The sequence below is a fragment of the Filicampus tigris genome, chromosome 18 (genome assembly GCF_054856515.1).
Source record: "Filicampus tigris isolate MCC_2025a chromosome 18, RoL_Ftig_1.0, whole genome shotgun sequence".
Classification (NCBI taxonomy): Eukaryota; Metazoa; Chordata; class Actinopteri; order Syngnathiformes; family Syngnathidae; genus Filicampus; species Filicampus tigris.
Genome location: NC_141234.1, coordinates 15,783,477 through 15,790,976, shown reverse-complemented (window position 1 = coordinate 15,790,976; position 7,500 = coordinate 15,783,477).

Genomic DNA, 7,500 nt, shown 5'->3' with positions numbered 1-7,500 from the left:
ACTTCATCGGCCTTCAGCAACATAGCAACTTGTGCCATTATTGGTGCGTATTTCTCCACCTTCTCCTGTGCTGCCCTTTCCAGGATATCATGGTCTCCATCGTATCTTATGGTGACATCCAGCACCAAGACCTTACCATTCTTTTTACAGACCATGTCTGGTATCCTGAGACGTCTGTCAGGGGCCAGCACCCTGAATTCCCTCATCACTTGCCACCCCCATCGTTCTGCTTCAGTGGCTAGAATGTCGCAGATTTTATGGTGACGGTTGATTCTGTTCCCTTTGAGATAGGCACATTGGCCAATAATGTGCGCACATGTTTCCGGTCCTTTTCCGCATCTCCTACATGTTGCTCCTCTTTTATTCCTCCCTCGCGAAAGGAATTCGCGAGTGGGTACCACACCCGCCCTTAGTGCTAGTCCCATCAGGAAGCTTCTCTGATTGAATCCTACCGCTGTAGGTTCAGCTATCCACGAGTTGCTGATCGCATCACCTCTGAATAGCTCCACTCCTGTACCCTGCATCTGCAACACGCTCCATGCCATATTTTCATTCCGCCTCCAGTCGGGCATGTTAAGCTCTCTTACCATCGGTTTCCGTTCCCTTTCATCTTTATTCAGTGTGGGGTGGGAGCCCGTTACCCCTCCTGCTTTCGTCCACCACATAGCCCATGTGGGTTTCAGCACAAGTTTTTGTGCCAGCGTTCGAATCCACAGGTCATCTGACGAGCACATCCGCCAGTATCTCTTGACCCGTGTTGACGGGATGGTACTTTCCAGTTTGGCTATTCCGATGCCACCATCTTTGTTTCTGGAATATAGCAGACCATTAGCTGTGGACTCAGCTAGATGGAGCCATTCCTTTACCGCCCTTCTGACCATCCTGTCCGTCCTGATCAGATTGGTTACCGATACCTTTCCCATGTCTGCACCGTAAATGACTTTCGGCAAGGCATAATATTTGAGCAGTGTGATCTTTTGGGATGGTTTGAGTGGTGCCCTGCCAATTTTCTCAACCATTGATTGTACCTCCAACCTGATGTCCGGAGGAACTATGCCACTGGGACCAAATTTGACCCCCAAATACCTTACCGACTCCCCTATCGGTATCATGTGGATATTAGTATCACATATTGTCCATGGATCATTCATGCTTATCACTCCTTCATCGATCCAGAATCCATGACATTTCTTGGGTTGTACCTTCAACCCCGTTTTGTGGCAGAATTCCTCCAACATCATTAGATTGTGTACCATGCCTCTCCTTGAGTCACTCACCAATACCAGATCATCGGCAAAGGCCAGCGTGGTGAGCTTGCGTTCACCCCATTCCATACCAGAACCAGCCATCTCTAGGCTATGGATGAGAGGATCCATAGCAAGGTTGAATAGCAGTGGGGACATCGGGTCGCCTTGCTTCACTCCAACCTTCATTTTAATAGGTTCGGTTTTGGCCTTTCCACAACCTATCCTGGTCACGCAGTCCACATAGGAGTTCCTTATCAACTCCACCACATGGTTGTCAACACCCCGCCGTCTTAGAGCACACAGGATATGCTCATGTGCCACTGAATCGAACGCCTTCGCAAAGTCCACGAACACGACCGCTAGTGATTTTCCTCCTGATTTTGAGTGTCTCACCACTTCATCAAGTATCATCAGATTCTCTCCACACCCACCAGCCTCTGCCAGGAATCCCCTTTGTCTGGGATTTATAGGGCATGCACGCCCTAGTCTCATTGTTATGATTCTTGAAAATAGTCTTAGTACCATTGACCCAATGGTTACGGGTCGCCATCCCGCTATTGTTTTAAGTTCGTTTGGGTCCGTCGATTTCGGCAGCAGTCGTGTTCTGCACTCTTTAAAGGCCCTCGGGATCGCCCCATTTATCAACCATGCTGTGTACAGCCGTGCCAGTTGCCTCCCACACGGGTCCCAGTTCAGTAATGCCTTTTTACTGATCCTGTCTGGTCCCGGTGCCGTGCCATTAGCCATCTTGATCAGGTTCGATCTGACCTCCTTACCCAGGATGGGTGTATTCAACTCTTCGTTTGACGCCCCTTTGATCGAGACAAAACCATCCAGACCCTTAAATTCTGTATCCTTCTCCCACCTTTGTCGAAATACCTCCTGTATTTCATTCAGTGGTATCTTGCATCTGTCAGCTGCGCCTCCATTCAGTACCATGTCCATTAGTCTGCTCTTATCGACCTTATATAGGTTCTGGTACTCTCTATATTTCTCCTGTCTTAATTTTCTCCTTGTCCCACCTTTTTTCAGGATCTTGGTTATCTTTACCGGTTTCGGGGGTCTCTTGAGCGATACCACGCCTCCTCCCAGCTCGGAGATCAGATCCGACGCATACGACTCCATTGTTTCAGGCAAACCACTTGCGTCCCCAATCCATGCAGCGATGGCCCTGAGCTCTTCGTCATCCCCTCCATCACTGGCCATTTCCAGCATTTTACGGATCTTTTTTACACATCCATTTTCATGTAGATCCTTTGCGGTTCTTACTCCTTCTGAGCCTTCAGGGTTTGCCATGTTTTGTTTTTCCTCTGGGCCATCGCTTGCCACGCCCCCATGCAGGAGTCGTCTTTTCAACCTCACCAGTCCTAGTGCCTTTCTTTCAGTTGTGTGTTTGCCGCAGATGGGCCATACGCCCTTAGTGCTCTTTATAGTTTCAATATTCCCCTTATCGTTGGTACATTCACCTTTCTTGCCTTTGTATCGCTCCCGTCCAGTATTGAGTTTTTCCATCTTTATTTCATTCCATTGTATGGGGTGTGCATGTCTCTTATGTTGCGATACTCCCACTGCTTTTGTGAATCTCCTGTAGCAAATATCACAGGAGAAACTATGGTTGTTATCCACTCGGCTATATGTGCCTCTGCATTTGGGTACATGGCATGCAATGGAGTGGCAACTCGCTGATCTTTTATCGCATTTCTGGCATGCATATCTCACCACATACTTCCTATGTCGTGCCGTAAAGTGTTTAGCTAGTAGCCATACACCCCATACATTTAACCCACATATTGGACATGAGAGCGATATCCTTGGCACCGTTATCACAACATTATGACATGGTGAACCTGGGCTGTTCACCTTATTGGGGGACTTTTCCATTTCTTTACCCGGAGATTTCCGTACCTGCAACACACATTTTCTTTCGGCCTCTGGTACTGGCTGAGGTTTCTGCACAATCACCTTCGACTCTACTCTCATTGGCGAGCTTCCAGTGATCTTTAATTTAGAATCCTCTGAGGGTTTCCCAAGAGTATTACCAGCCAAGGTCCTTCCGCTCCCACGGCTTCGCTGATCGCCCTCTTGGGACTGCATGTCTGGTGGCGTGGACTTCCTTGCTAGGGAGTTTTCGCTTCCACCTTTCTGTGCCGACCTTTCCGTTCCTTCCATGCATATTTTCTTTGTTGTGAGTTGTTCAGTTTCATCACACCATAGTGAGTTGCCGTTCCTTTTGCCTGTTATCTTATGGTGGATCTGTCCTTCCGGCATGTGTGTCACCATCCACACATCCAGGGGAGGTTGCCCGAGCAGCCACAGCCCCTCACCAAGCTGCGCCTCCGTCGATTTTGATACACCAGAACGACGATCCTGGCCGGTATTTATTATTGTGGACTTTTCCATGATGAATAGTGACCATTCTAGGGGAAGGGTTGGTCAATTCCTTCTCCCTTTGCGGGCAGGCTGCGTTAGCCGTCAACTTACAGTTGTTACTCAGTCAACGTTAGCGGCGGAACCACGTGGAGGTGCAGCCAGAGCAACTATCACTGTACTAGCCTTGGTGGGGTGGGAATGCCCATGTTCCACCCTCCTTTATGGACAGCACCGGTACACTTCATACCCGAACCTTCAATTTCTTGATGACGAGGCATTTGGCTACTTCTGGGCGGCGCCGAAGGCGCCGTCCAGCTGGCGCCGAAGGCGCCAGCCTTTCGAACACCCCCGACGCTGCATTTCGGCGTTTTTATCCTCGGCCGTCGAGTAAGCGTTCATCTAGTGCTGTGCTTCGAATGGATGATGCTGTAACCTCCCACACAGAGGGAGGGAATCAGCCCTTCGTCCACCTTCTCTGCACGAGAATCCCACTGCCGCGCGTTTTAGGGAGTCACCCCGGCCGCTGCTCACCCGCTCTCCTTTTCCAGACAATCTCCTTACCTCTCGCTGAACGGAGTTGGGGCTATTGCCCTTCGAGGAGAGGAAAGTTTCATTCCCGTTGACTGATTTTTACTCGGATGATTTCTCATCCGGATCAAACTACTACCCAACTCGCATCCAGCTTACAGAGGCTAGAGAGCAACGACGTGCATCCAATCGGTTTCCTTCCCTGGCACATGCAGCCCGTTGGGGAGAAGGATAGAGACCCCTCCGAGGCTACATTGAATAGCACGCATTGCTCCCCCATCACCCTTAACATTGTTATAGATGCATCTAGAACCATCCCGGTCTGAGGATCATCAATGCAAGGACGGCAAGAGTAAAGAGAGAAAGCTCGGTGGTGGTCTCGCTCAAGAAGAGTAAAGAAGAGAGAAAGCTCATTGTAGTCTCACTTATGTAGGCCCTGGTCGCCTAGGAATTCCGGAAGTTCAGGTTTCCAACCTGAGAGATTTGTTTGGGCAGGCTTGATCGCCTATGTCAACCCAGGGGTCAACGCGCCCAATGTTGGCCCCCCATTCCTCGATTGACACACTCCTGTACCTTCACGCTCATGATAATGTATATATATTGTTACATATATATACGTATTGCTTATTTTATATATATATATATTTTTTTTTTTTTTTTTTTCTTTTTTTCTTTTCCCGGTCATCGCTCTCCACTGTTAACCAGTAACACTTTATGAACCGTGTTACTTCACCATGAATACCTTTAACATATCTACCGAGGCCAACAGTGTCCTTCTACTAATCAATTTGGCAAGGTCGTGTCTTCTGCTTACCGGTACCTCCAGCAGTTTCAGTGTTCTGTTGTTCATTGTGGGCCACTTTCCTCTGGCGCCCACTGGGAAGCCCACGACCTTGACTTCATCGGCCTTCAGCAACATAGCAACTTGTGCCATTATTGGTGCGTATTTCTCCACCTTCTCCTGTGCTGCCCTTTCCAGGATATCATGGTCTCCATCGTATCTTATGGTGACATCCAGCACCAAGACCTTACCATTCTTTTTACAGACCATGTCTGGTATCCTGAGACGTCTGTCAGGGGCCAGCACCCTGAATTCCCTCATCACTTGCCACCCCCATCGTTCTGCTTCAGTGGCTAGAATGTCGCAGATTTTATGGTGACGGTTGATTCTGTTCCCTTTGAGATAGGCACATTGGCCAATAATGTGCGCACATGTTTCCGGTCCTTTTCCGCATCTCCTACATGTTGCTCCTCTTTTATTCCTCCCTCGCGAAAGGAATTCGCGAGTGGGTACCACACCCGCCCTTAGTGCTAGTCCCATCAGGAAGCTTCTCTGATTGAATCCTACCGCTGTAGGTTCAGCTATCCACGAGTTGCTGATCGCATCACCTCTGAATAGCTCCACTCCTGTACCCTGCATCTGCAACACGCTCCATGCCATATTTTCATTCCGCCTCCAGTCGGGCATGTTAAGCTCTCTTACCATCGGTTTCCGTTCCCTTTCATCTTTATTCAGTGTGGGGTGGGAGCCCGTTACCCCTCCTGCTTTCGTCCACCACATAGCCCATGTGGGTTTCAGCACAAGTTTTTGTGCCAGCGTTCGAATCCACAGGTCATCTGACGAGCACATCCGCCAGTATCTCTTGACCCGTGTTGACGGGATGGTACTTTCCAGTTTGGCTATTCCGATGCCACCATCTTTGTTTCTGGAATATAGCAGACCATTAGCTGTGGACTCAGCTAGATGGAGCCATTCCTTTACCGCCCTTCTGACCATCCTGTCCGTCCTGATCAGATTGGTTACCGATACCTTTCCCATGTCTGCACCGTAAATGACTTTCGGCAAGGCATAATATTTGAGCAGTGTGATCTTTTGGGATGGTTTGAGTGGTGCCCTGCCAATTTTCTCAACCATTGATTGTACCTCCAACCTGATGTCCGGAGGAACTATGCCACTGGGACCAAATTTGACCCCCAAATACCTTACCGACTCCCCTATCGGTATCATGTGGATATTAGTATCACATATTGTCCATGGATCATTCATGCTTATCACTCCTTCATCGATCCAGAATCCATGACATTTCTTGGGTTGTACCTTCAACCCCGTTTTGTGGCAGAATTCCTCCAACATCATTAGATTGTGTACCATGCCTCTCCTTGAGTCACTCACCAATACCAGATCATCGGCAAAGGCCAGCGTGGTGAGCTTGCGTTCACCCCATTCCATACCAGAACCAGCCATCTCTAGGCTATGGATGAGAGGATCCATAGCAAGGTTGAATAGCAGTGGGGACATCGGGTCGCCTTGCTTCACTCCAACCTTCATTTTAATAGGTTCGGTTTTGGCCTTTCCACAACCTATCCTGGTCACGCAGTCCACATAGGAGTTCCTTATCAACTCCACCACATGGTTGTCAACACCCCGCCGTCTTAGAGCACACAGGATATGCTCATGTGCCACTGAATCGAACGCCTTCGCAAAGTCCACGAACACGACCGCTAGTGATTTTCCTCCTGATTTTGAGTGTCTCACCACTTCATCAAGTATCATCAGATTCTCTCCACACCCACCAGCCTCTGCCAGGAATCCCCTTTGTCTGGGATTTATAGGGCATGCACGCCCTAGTCTCATTGTTATGATTCTTGAAAATAGTCTTAGTACCATTGACCCAATGGTTACGGGTCGCCATCCCGCTATTGTTTTAAGTTCGTTTGGGTCCGTCGATTTCGGCAGCAGTCGTGTTCTGCACTCTTTAAAGGCCCTCGGGATCGCCCCATTTATCAACCATGCTGTGTACAGCCGTGCCAGTTGCCTCCCACACGGGTCCCAGTTCAGTAATGCCTTTTTACTGATCCTGTCTGGTCCCGGTGCCGTGCCATTAGCCATCTTGATCAGGTTCGATCTGACCTCCTTACCCAGGATGGGTGTATTCAACTCTTCGTTTGACGCCCCTTTGATCGAGACAAAACCATCCAGACCCTTAAATTCTGTATCCTTCTCCCACCTTTGTCGAAATACCTCCTGTATTTCATTCAGTGGTATCTTGCATCTGTCAGCTGCGCCTCCATTCAGTACCATGTCCATTAGTCTGCTCTTATCGACCTTATATAGGTTCTGGTACTCTCTATATTTCTCCTGTCTTAATTTTCTCCTTGTCCCACCTTTTTTCAGGATCTTGGTTATCTTTACCGGTTTCGGGGGTCTCTTGAGCGATACCACGCCTCCTCCCAGCTCGGAGATCAGATCCGACGCATACGACTCCATTGTTTCAGGCAAACCACTTGCGTCCCCAATCCATGCAGCGATGGCCCTGAGCTCTTCGTCATCCCCTCCATCACTGGCCATTTCCAG